Genomic DNA, 12994 nt, shown 5'->3' with positions numbered 1-12994 from the left:
AACCCGTGACTCGCTGTCATAGCGCCGGTCGGGTTCTCTCCTGAAACTCCCATTATCTGTCTGGAGTTTGGTCAGCATCAGGAAAAGAAAGCTTTTTTAAATGTTTTTCCAAAACAATCTGATTCTAAGAAATACGCCAACATTACATTCATTTAGGCTACATCAGTGTCATCTCATGCAAAGACTATTGATCCAGGTCTTTATGTTTGTTTAGTGGGCCTATATTACAGAATCCTTACGAAAATTAACAATGGTTTTACAAAAACAAAACAAAAACATGGGTGTTAAACCACAGTAACCACAATTTAACCATGGTTTGCTATTTATAAACTTGTTTATTTAATATTAACTTAATATTTCCAATAAATTAATGGGAACTTGTTTGTTCGTTTTTTATTTTCTTACTATTTTAATTGAGAAAATGGAATGGAGAAAATAATTTAAAGCATCTAAATGACCTTCCAGTTTGTCGCAAGTTTTAGGAATGTTTTGTAATGGGATAAATATTGTTATTGGTAATTATAATTAGAAGTTTTTACTAGAATCAATATACATTGAACAGACCATGCCAAAATGATGCCATTGCGGTATGATTTTACTAAATGTTGGAAACAGTTATTCCATTGGACTGTGAGATAAGCCCAAATCTTTTAAGCCTATTTGATGTGCTATTTATTTATTGAGGGGGTTGTGTCTCAAATTATTTTTTTCTTCTTTTTTTTTTTAAAGTCGTGAGAGACAAAAGAGTACCATACTCTTGGAATGTGCTTTTTATTGTAGTCTATTATTTGTAGTGACTTAACTAATTTGTAGTAACAACTAATTTAATTTAATTTAAATTAAATTAATAATATATTATGTAATTTATGTTAAAAGTCGTAATTTAAGCATAACCACTCAATGTAATTTACTAAGATCCATGTAACTTTTCAAATGAATGAAACACATTAATGAAAGTATAATCCAATGGCTTTAGTCTCTCAGCCACCCCTCCTCCCTGTCTTAAAGTCGGCGCATGCGCAGTGCTCCTCGGTGCGCTGCTTCGGCCTGTTTCGGCAGTGGCCGGACATTTTCGCCTCTTTGTTTTACTGATAGTGGATTTAACTCGGATTCAACCCAATATCCAGCGGACCGCTCTGGCCATAAACAGGTTTGTTCCTTTAAACTTGAACCGATTCCCGCTGATCATTGCACGAGCTTTCTTTCGGACGACAAACGGGGAGTTTTCATTTATTCTCGCTGTGTTTTTTTCCGCTTGATGGCAGCTCTGCATGGCTATACGTGCTGTTATCTGTGCGGTCGTGTTGTATGTGTGTGTATGCGTGTGTAAATGTGTGTGTGTATGGCGACACCGGGCCCTGCAGCTCCTAACCGGGGTCATCTTTGTAAGAAAGGAAAAAAAGTGTAATTTAGTGTAGCTGGAGTTTCATAAGCATTCACTCCTGTGTCTGATTATAGTTCTTGTGTTGGTCAGTTCTCCTCTTCCTCCTGCCTGGAATGTTCTTGAGAGCTTATTGACCATCATTATAATCATCATCTACCTATCTGTGTGTTGAAAGTTGGGGTTGTGATGCTTTGACAGGTTTGCATGCAAGCTAAAATGAAATCTGGGCCAGAGAAAAAGTTAAAGCCCAGAGGGTTTTGGGGAAGCATGTGCAAACCTGCACCCCAGACTCCTGGAGCAGGAACAACCAACAAGTCATACTTCATATGTTTTGATATATTCACTTTTGTGAATGCCCTACATTATAGCTGGGGGGACGACAAACAGGATATTGTTGTTACAGTTACAGTATAAATTGGAGTACAGACAATTTTATGTTGTTCCAAAGTTGTGGGGGGGACCTGTCCTTCTTATACCCGCTGGGATCCCCACTCTTACATGATGGACATATGGAGTTGTCATGTCTGGACATTGGTTGGCATCCACATTGATCCACACACTGTGTTGTGGCATCTTATAACCATGTTGACCAATGTAGAATGTTTTGTCTTATGTCCAGATGTAGTGTGTTGGTTTAGAGTGTTAGCTAATATTCCTAAAATATAAAATGTGTTCGGGTGTATTTGATCTAATGACATGCTGTTAACCTTGAGGACTTTTATAATACGGCCTTTTTTAATATAGCGAATCTCATGAAACCTGTCAAGAGGTTGCATTTCAGCACAAACTGAAAAGCAAAAAAAGTGTTAAATAACATCTTCGTAAAGATATTTAAGTCGACAGTGAGGATTTTAAATGTTGTCACATTATTTTCAATACTGTTAACCTAATTTTCCTCCTAAATCTAATTATCGTATAAAAGTATTTTGATTCACCATTGAAATGGGGAGAAAATAATGAATTGCTGTAATGACAGTTAAGCTCATGAAAATCATGTCTATGCTAACAGGAAAAGTGCTATAAATACAACATTTCTAATTTTGGTTTTGGGCTGAAATATGATAGAATATGACTGGTTTCGTGAGATTCACGCACTAATCTAAGTGAGTCAAACATTCAGATGACGTTTTATTAATGCATGATTAATCGCTTAGTCAATGTCATGCCTATAATTGTCTGATTCTTTTGTGTTAAAAGTATGTGATAGCCTGATGAAGTTTATCACGAGACACGTGTTGTTTGAAGCAGTTTTTTTTTCGTAGGACTGGCTTAAACATGTGGCCTGTGGCTATTGCGCAGTCCTCGCTTATGTGCCAGCAACAGTTAAATGGTTTTCAGTGAAAAAAATGCCTTTCAGTGTGTCCATGTTTGTAGTGAATACCCAGAAAAGCAAGTTCTAAAACCGGTCAATCCTGCGGTCTGGCATTAAGCAGTGTCGGGCTGTAGGCTGTTATTCCCACTGATGTAAAGTTATGTCACGTTAAACAAAAGTAATTTAAAAGTGAGCTATTGAAATTTGTCACTGATTTTGAATGGGGTGAGGTGTTGGTTTACAGTGACAGTTATGTAGATTTAATTCAGTGGATTGAAGGCCTTAAATAAGGTAATGTGTGTGACTCAAGTCAAGTGTGATTTCACTTTTGGTTTCTTTGATCTTGATTCAACTCTCACTTCATAAACTGTTAAAATCTGTCAAACTTCAGATTTGCTTTAATCATCTGTTCAGCTTCATACTCCTTAAAGGGTTAGGCTAAAAATAAAAATTTCTGTCATTAATTACTCACCCTTGTACAGTTCCAAACCTGTAAGACTTTTGTTCATCTTCGGAACACAAATGAAGATCTTTTTAATGAAATCTGAGAGCTTTCTGTCCCTCCATAAGACAGGTATGAAACTGACACTGTGATGCTTCAAAAAGTTCATAAAGAGATTACAAAACTTATATGAATTGAGCGGCTTAGTCCAAAATTTTCTGAAGAGACACGATCGCTTTATATGATAAACAGATTTAAATTAGGCTTTTATTCACATATAAACATTGATTAGCATACATATACAGAAGCTCAACCGAACCTGCATGACATGCAAGAACAAACCTCTTGTGGAAGCTCAAACGTGCTGCATAACACGAGAATGACCCTCATTGGTTCTTGTGCATCAAGCAAACATGCTTGAGCTTCAGTTCAGTTTACCACAACTGATGTGTGAGTTGATGAATGTTTATATGTGAATTCAATCTGTTCATCATATAAAGCGATCGTGTCTCTTCAGATAATTTTGGACTAAACTGCTCAATTCATATGGATTAGTTTTACGATCTCTTTATGAACTTTTTGAAGCGTCAAAGTGGTAGTTGCATAGCTGTCAATGGAGGGACAGAAAACTCTCAGATTTAATCAAAAAGATCTTCATTTGTGTTCCATAGATGAACGAAAGTCTGAAATGATATGAGGGTAAGTAATTAATAGGGATGTTAATTTTCACAAATTCCCATGATCGATCGTCGTTTAAATTAACGATCAGTTAATCGATTAATCGTTAGCTTTAATACTGCGATATTTGTTTGATGCAGTGGCATATGGCCAACAGCATGACAGGGTCTGCAAATGCTGATCAAAACGCTATGTTCCTCCCCAAATGAACTGAACCCTCCCCAAGTGAGAAGGTTTTTTTAAAGGGGTGGAATAATGCCCTTTCCACAAGACGTAAAATTAGTATTTGTTGTCCCCAGAGTGTGTATGTGAAGTTTTAGCTCAAAATACCCCACAGATATTTTTATATAGCATGTTAAAATTGTCACTTTTTGAGGGTGAGCAAAAACGCACCGTTTTTGTGTCTGTCCCTTTAAATGCAAATGAGCTGCTGCTCCCTGCACAGAGGGCAGAGCTTCAATTACCTCCTCACACAGACATTTATTGAAAATTTCAAAAACTTTTAGCCTTTTATGTTCAAACCGGAGTCAGACAAAGATGGAGAGACTCAAGAAGAAGTGACAACATGTAGAATGCAACAGGACGTTTTTGAATGGTTAGTTGATGAATTTATGTAGTTTAGGCCTATGTGTAGTTATCTTCTAGTCATTGATTGGCATATTATGTCTTGATAATCTATAAATCACGTTCCCGGGGGTGGGGTTTATGTACATTTTAGGGTTATTGATGTCACTAACCCGGGAGGAATGTCATGTAGTCCCCACCAGCCGTTTGTTGTAGTCCTTAAAAAGCAATTTCTTTACAAGAAAATATCTCCCTTTGCTTTGTACTTTGAGAGTCGTTACTTTGCAGATGTTGTTTATGCTCAAACAGCAACATTACACACTAGCCTAACTGAAGTTAAAAAAGTGAAATCATAATCAACCACCCCTTTAATCTAAATAAAGGGCTTAGTAGGATTGTAAAATATTTCGATGTGATTGATCATTTAATTAAATTACACCAACACCGCCTCAGATGCGTGCTTGTCAGTATGTGTACCCTCCTCCTGGAACAACGCGCTGAAAACGACAACTAAACCCAATGAATTCACAACGATTAAATTTAATAGTGTTCTCATGTTATGTAATATGACAGTCCCAATCATGGTTATTATTAGTCGTGTATTGCTGTTTGAGCTGAGCGCTGGTTGCTAGCGCGTTATTTAACTAATTTAATTAAGAAATGCATCCTATATGAGATTAATCAGATACAAAATCAACATAATATTACAAATTATCTGCAGAAAATTACGCAAATGCACAAGTGAACTTGAACTAAGCTTCCTGCCACTGTTGATGTGAAACAAAGTCTCAGCTTTCAAATTCTGTTAATTTTATTATGAAATTCAAACAGTAAATTCCCTTTGGTGTTCTTTAATGTGGTGTGACAGAAAGCTGTATCGAAGCGGCAAAACGGAACGCATATGAACGCTTTACTATTAGTTACAGCATGAAATAAACATGAATGAACATTAGAAGGTATGTTTGCGCCTAGGGCTGGGCGGTATATCGAGTTTGTACGATATATCGATATATTTTTTTGAAACGATATGGAATGAGGCAATACCGTTTATATCGATACAGTAGTTTGATATGAGCACATCTCAAAAACGCGGAAGACGCAGTGTGAGCTGCCGCAGTGAAAGTACATAGTACAATTTGTCCTAAACATGACACAAGCTTATATTAAGGGCTTCAAAATAACTGGTAAGATATAGTTAACAAGTTTAAAGCAGCTTGCCCTGTCAGATGCTTACTGACAGATACTGTTGCTGACTGACAGATAAATACTTGCGCTGTATGCGTTTGAGATGTGTTGCTTTCCTCAGTGCTTAACTTACATTTCACAGGTATATTCTCCATCTGTAAATGTTAGAAAGTCAAACAAATATGTCCATTTCACTGTCAGGAGAGGACGAGCTTCTGCAATTGAATCTCCGCTAATATTCAAGCTTCCGTGAATGAGCGACGCCGCGCGCATGCGCGCCAAACAGACGGAGCACAATAGAATAGTAGCGCAATAATTCTGACTAAAATATACATATTGCTAAAATATTTGTTGTTGGAAACAATAAATATGCCATATGGGGAATTTTAAACCTACAAGTATATTTTTATGAAAGTGATCATTATAACGGGGTAATCAAACGCAGGCTAATAGTTTAAGTTCTTTTGTTTTTATTTTCATTTTTAGTTTAGCCTTTAGTCAATTTAAAAACAAAAGCATTATTTTTGTTAGAATGTAATGTGATTTTAACCACCTTTTTGCACATAATATATTGCATAGCCTACATTACATTCACTATATTTGTTTCCATATCCTCCAATATCAACATTGTTTGTAGGATATCATTGGGCAGGATGAAAATGGCATGTTTTTTAAATAAATACAGATTTTCTTTATCCAAATGGAAAAATGTAGAAAGTACCGAGATATATATCGTATATCGCCATTTAACCCAAAAATACCGAGATATGATTTTTTTGGCCATATCGCCCAGCCCTATTTGCGCCACATAACCAGCTCCGTACAGCTTTTCTGTACTGTAAAGTTCTGTAAACTTGCTTGGTATCTCACCTGGTACAGCGTTGCATTTGCTCGGGTACGTGTCCCATGAAACACGAGTCACAATAAAAGAGCTAAAAGACTTATGCAAGCTAAAAGGCATGGTTGATTGGGTTTTTATCTAGCCTAACCTTATCCTTGACATTATCGGTTGGTTTATGTAGGGTTTAGTGTAGGTGGTACGTTATTTTAATTTGACATTCAGAAGATTTTGATACTGACATGATTCTCTACCAATTCTAGCTTGACCGTAGAGACCATTGGTGGCACAATCGACTTAGCCTTACGATGCTTTTGGGAAACGCAGCCCTGGCCGGTTGTCCATTTCAGGTTTTGTGGATGTTTTATGTAAATTTTAGATGATAACTGTCAGTTAAAGATTATTTGGTTGTCTATACTCATTTTTCATAAGCTTTCAGGGTCATATTGGATGAATTGTGCTAGTCCTACTTCCCTAAATGTGGGTCAAGTGAGATCTTGGGGTGTTTCCTGTATGCAGCTTTGAGAGAGTTGGAGTTTTAACAAATTTTATTTGTTAATAAAATTATTCACATAATTTTAAAAATAAAAGTTTAGTAAAATTTTTTTTAGTAAACCCAAAAATGAAAATTGTCATAATTTATTCACTTACCCTAGCATTGCTCCGAACACATAATTTTCTTTTTTTCTGTGGAACACAACAGGAGATCATAGGCAGAACTATTTTGCTGCTGCAAGTGGATGGATGCTGTCAAGTTCCAAAAATGACATAAAATCACCATTAAAGCATCATAAATATGTGCTAAATCTTCTGAAGCCATATGATATCTTTATGTGAGGAACGGACTGAAATGTAAGATGTAGGGACTGATGTTTCGTTCATAAAATAAAAATAAAAAATCGAATGTCTTTCAATGTCTAATCAATGTCTTTCATTGAAGTAAAATAATTGAAAGTGGGGATTTTATGAAAATTGGGGACATTATGAAATGCTTTTCTCCAAAACACGTTGGCCACAATTATCGGCACCCCTAGAAATTCTTACGAGTCAAATATCTCTGAAGTATGTTCCTATTCATATTTAAATTTTTAGCAGGGTGACTAGGAACATGAAATTGTCCAGACATGACTTCTAGTTTCACAGGAGTATAAATATGAGGAAACACAAAGGCCAAATTCCCTTAATCATCCTTCACAATGAGTAAAACCAAAGAATATAGTTATGAAAAATTAAATAAAAAGCAGCGGTAAGAAAATAGCTAAAGCATTGAAAACTACCATTTCCATCAGGGCAATAATTTCCAATCAGTTCCAATCAAGTAAAGTGTTGCAAATTTGCCTGGAAGAGGGCTTGTCTATAATGTTTTAATGCAAAGCGAGGAGGACAGTTCGAGTGGCCAAAGACTCTCCAAGGATCACAGCTGGAGAATTGCAGAAATTAGGCTAGTTGAGCCTTGGGGTCAGAAAGCCTCAAAACAAAAATATCAAACAGCACCTACATCACCACCTTTTCTTTGGGAGGGTTTCAAGACTAAAATCCTCTGCTCTATTCCAAAAGCAAACTCCAGTTGCCAGACACTACTGGTACTTCAAACAGAAATGGGTTCTATTGTCAGATGAAACTAAAAATGATTTTTTTGGCAGCAAACCCACCAGATGGGTTTGGGGCAAACAGGAATAAAAAGGACCCCATGCCCACTTTTAAATATACTGCTGGATGCTATTTTTTCTACTGGAGGTTCTGGACATCTTGTTCAGATACATGGCATCTTGGATTCTATCAAATACCAACAGGTAAAAAATCAAAACCTGATGGCCTCTGCTAGAAATCTTAAAATGGGCCGTGTTTGGATCTTCCATCAGGATGACGATCCAAAACAAACATCAAAATCAACACAAAAATGGGTCACTGAGCACAAAATGAAGCTTCTGCCATGGTCATCCCAGTTCCCTGACCTGAAGCCTATAAAATGAGTGGGGTGAACTGAAGAGAAGCAGCACCAACATGGATCTGGGAATCTGAAGGATCCGGAGAGATTCTGTATGGAGGAATGGTCTCTGATCTCTTGTCAGGTGTTCACCAGGCATTATAGGATTATCTTGGCAAAAGGAGGTTGCAAAAAATGTTAAATAAAAGGGTGCCAATAATTGTGGCTAACGTGTATTGGAGAAAAACATTTATTTCATAAACACCCCCCCCCCCCCCATTTCTTTTCATTTAATGAAAGTATAGAGTTTTTTAAATAAAAGTTCACAAGGATTAACAATGCAGATTTATTTTCATAGGCTTCTTTGTTCATATTTTCCAAGGGTGCCAATAATTCTGACCATGACTGTAGATGTCATGTTACTGCCATAGTACTTTTTTTGCACAACAATGAACCCTAAATGGCAACCACTGAGTTTACAAATGCTCATCCTTATAAGTATTGTATGGGGAAGTGAATCAGTATTGGCTCAAAGTTCCTCATATGAACTGATGTTGTCAGTATTTCAGGTTACAGTCTCTAAATTACACAAGAGTCAGCATGCTTGGGTGCTTCTTGCGTATATTATCTCAAGGAGACAACCTTCAAACACACAATCTCTCTGTGTGATTGCACATTCTGGAACACAAACAAGTTCCAAGTCAATGTAAAATTTCCTTCTATAGCCTGTAAAACTGGCGAGGGTTTTTAGAGAGCTCAACAATGCATGCCTTGTTAAAAGATTCCATGCAATAAGCCGATGAACCCAGATCAAGTGTGATTTAGATGTTTTTTTAATGAGGTTAACTACTGGAATTTCAGAGATATGGGATTTTATTAATAAAGTCATACGTTCTCGTCTGATTAACTGATTCATTTTTAGGTGGGGGTGATATGGGTCAGTGTTGCAAAGGTCACTCTTCTGTAGTAGATGAACTTTAGTAAGAAAGTGTCTGCCAAGGAAGAAATCCATCAGAAAATTGTTTGAGTTTCAGGGCTGAATATTGTTCTACATTACAGAGAAATATTAAACCATAATAATGATAACATAAATAAGCGCATGCATGCTTAAAAAAACGCTGTGACTGACTGGAGATTTTTATAATTTATTGATGAACTACTGTTTTCTCAGTCAATGTTGATGGTAAAGATGAAGGACGCTGACTCAAATCTCAGCATAGTGGATGTGCCTAGAGAGAAATGCACGCTAAGTTAAACGTCATGCAGTAAACGCTGTACTAATTTAGCTTCCGTACTCCGCTTGAACACTTGAACATACCTGAAGTTACGTGAAGGCCAAGTATGGCCAACCCATACTCTGAATTTGTCCTCTGCAGTTAACCCATCCAAGTAGTGCACACACCTGGAGCAGTGGGCAGTCCGGGGAATATACAGTATATTATGCACCTAACTATAGCACACATTTATTGAGGTTAACATAAACGTTTGAGCAAGTGGCCATGGTTAATGTTAAGCTACAACTTGCATGTTTCAAATGATAAGCCATGTTTGATGTCGTTGAATGAAAGGTGAACGCTTGGATATCCTGTCTGACATGATTACTACATGGACTAGCCTTGATAACGATCTGTCCATCGTACTGCGTGACTTCTCCAATTCCTGTGGAGTTTTTTTTTTCCTGCAACTACCTGACTAATTAAAATTTGGTTGGGATAAGCCTTTTGTCGTCGACTATTAGGGTGCAGCCTTCTTTTCACACCATTGAATCTGATCAAGTATTTAAACTAGTAATGGTGGCTTGGGCTGTTTCTTATTGGTTATTGAAGTAGCAAGGTTCAGTTTTTGTAAGACACTTTTTTTGTAGTATTTTTGGCTGGACTTTCACCCAGCTGCTTAAAAATGCTGTGGGTTTTTAATATACATATACATGTTTGAGTGATTTGTGCTGTAATGTGAGTATTTTTATAAAAATTGTATGTGTACTAGTTAACATCAGGGACTTGAACTACATAATACTGTTGTGATTGTGCTTTAAATAGGGATAGCCCATGATTTACTCACCCTGAAGCCATCCTAGGTGTATATGACAGACTTCTTTCAGACGAATACAATCAGATTTATATAAAAAATGTCCTTGCTCTTCCAAGCCTCATAATGGGAGTCAATGGGTATATTTTTTTACACACAACGTAATGACGAACGCGTTTGCCTAGCCCTGTTTGAACCGCAAGAGGTGTCAAAGCTTACGCTACTCCTACGTCATACATTGTCAAGTGTTACTCTTTTGGCGTAGGTCGACTTAGGTACAGCTGTCTGCTGGAAACTAGTTATTTTAGTCGATTAAAGTTTTAAATATGGATATTATTCTTACACGAATGCATCGCTTCACTTCAGAAGGCCTTTATTAACCCCCCCAGAGCTGTTTCGAGCACTTTTATCATGGATGGATGCGCTTTGATGGACTTCCAAAAAATATACCCGTTGACTCGCATTATAAGGCTTGGAAGAGCCAGGACATTTTTTAATATAACTCCGATTGTATTTGTCTGAAAGAAGAGGCAAATACACCTAGGATGGCTTCAGAGTGAGTAAATCATGGGCTAATTTAAATTTTTGGGTGAACTATCCCTTTAATAACAAAAAAGTACTATAGTATTACTATACTTTTTGGACATGGTACCATGGTTTTCTTTGAAGTACCTTGGAATACCATTCAAATGTGTATGTATTTAATCACTTATCATATCATTTACAATCTGATATCATTGCTTTTCCACAGTACCCGCCACTATACTTTTTTTGTGAAGGTTTATTGAATCTGTCATTTAATAATTCATTAGGCCAGGTGCTCTTGCACTCTGAAAAGCGGTATTATCAGGTTGCTGAATGACATCAGTAAATCTCAATTGTTCAGCGATCTTATAGTCCAGCTCTGTAGGCGTAGTCGCTCCCAGCTCCTCAAACAGACCCGACACTCCTCAATTGATGATTTTTTTTTTAGCATCAGGCCATAAAAGACTGTTTGTAACAAGCGTGAACCACTATTTTTGTCTGATTGCCGGTCCATGTTCATTTAAGCGCTGGGGTCACACACAAACCCATTTTTCCAGAGACAAAACTGCTCTGCTTAGTAAGTCTATCATACTGTGGCGCCTCATTAGCTCCTCACAGAGCGCTTCATACAGCTGGCAGCGTCTGTGTGCCCCCTCGTCTCCCAGAGCACTTCAATAGAGCTGATGGAAAACAGCGGATCCTGTGTGAGAAAAATGTGTGAGAAACTGGGCGAAAGGTGTTACTGCTGGACACTTTATATGAAAAAGTCTGACACACCCTGTTATGAAAACCATATTCACCTATGGCACATGAGACGCCCTTTCTTCCGGGTCTGCTGAGGGCATTTGCCGTGACCCTTTGCTAGGGTTTTGATCATCCGTCAAGGCAGTTTCTGTTAGCGTACCCCACTGGGCGAACATGGATGTCTGGTTTCCCTCGTGGAAAGCTTGAACTGAGATTAAAATGCCTGGTTTATTTTGCTTTAATGTGAAATAATTTAGCTTTATTAGTTATATTATTTTTTTTTAAAAAGGTTAAGCTGAGTAAGTTTTGTGCAACGCAAAAAAAGAAAAAGAACACTACTTTTTCTTTTTTTCTTTTTCTCAATGATATCTTATTGTGGCCAAGTTTGTCAAGCTAAAAAAAAAAGCCACTTAGCCTACACACTTAACTTGTGATCCATATTTTATGATAAGAACATGGCAAAACATACAGATTTTAGTCTGTAGTCTTTCCTGTTCAATGTTCTTGTACAGGAAAGAGAAGTGTGAAATTTGTCCGTCCTTTTGTATTCATCAGAAAAAATAAGGAAAATAATTTTGGTAGTTTTTGGTGGACTACGATAAACAATGTTTGTAATTTTTACAGGGAAAAAAACAAATATGCTACATTGCCTAAATACAACTGCCAGTTACCATACAATGTATGGTGAACGTTTGTAAATAGTTGAATATTACATTATATGTCATTTTACTGTAAATACTGTTTTAAGTGAAAAACATTAATTATTGGTGAAGAACAATGAAATGATTTTCCTAGAAGACACTGTCACACATTGCTTATGATTAATTTTTATGGGCTATACATTTTGTTTTCAGAAATGTACATTACATTAGAGTGATTTGTGTGACATTTTCTGCTATTTAGTTAATGTTTTTTGCATTATTGTAGTGTCGTGTGTTGCCCTGGCGGTGTTTTGTCTTTGTGTGGATGACTTGTGCACCGTCTGTTCACGAGTTGCCATTTTTTTTAACCTAAAGTTAAAAGGATATTTTTGTTAGTTTTTAATTTCCATTGACTAACGCTGGTAATTAAAAAAATGGCCAAATACTGGCCAATTAATTCAACAGTCTACAGTTGTTGTTGTTGTTGTTGTTGTTTTTTAATTTAATAAGTTATGTAGTTGCATTTAAACTGTACTACTTAATTTTAGTGTAAATTCAAACTGATTGTAAACCAATTGCTGTTTGGCTGAGTCCATGTTTTAAGGTCGGTTTTGTGTCTTTAAAGTGCTTTGAATAAAGATCTTAGACATTTTTCTGTGAAATATTTGTATCGGTCCCAATTCTCTGGAATGTCTTATTTATAACAACAGCACATATTTGGTTTTG

The 12994-nt window shown here is 36.7% G+C and overlaps 1 protein-coding gene across 1 annotated transcript in view; it reads left to right on the top strand.

Annotated features, from left to right (window-relative positions):
- Nucleotides 1-1040: 1040 nt before the first annotated feature.
- Nucleotides 1041-12994, top strand: part of pcgf3 (polycomb group ring finger 3) — a 37736-nt gene continuing 25782 nt past the window's right edge. Inside the window, exon 1 of the mRNA XM_081382256.1 lies at nucleotides 1041-1150. The gene's annotated coding sequence lies outside the window, so the exon portion shown is untranslated. The remainder of the gene's footprint in view (nucleotides 1151-12994) is intronic.

Source organism: Scardinius erythrophthalmus (genome assembly GCF_964197995.2).
Source record: "Scardinius erythrophthalmus genome assembly, chromosome: 13".
Classification (NCBI taxonomy): domain Eukaryota; kingdom Metazoa; phylum Chordata; class Actinopteri; order Cypriniformes; family Leuciscidae; genus Scardinius; species Scardinius erythrophthalmus.
Note: the sequence above shows the minus strand (reverse complement) of the source record. Positions and strands in the feature narration are given on the sequence as shown.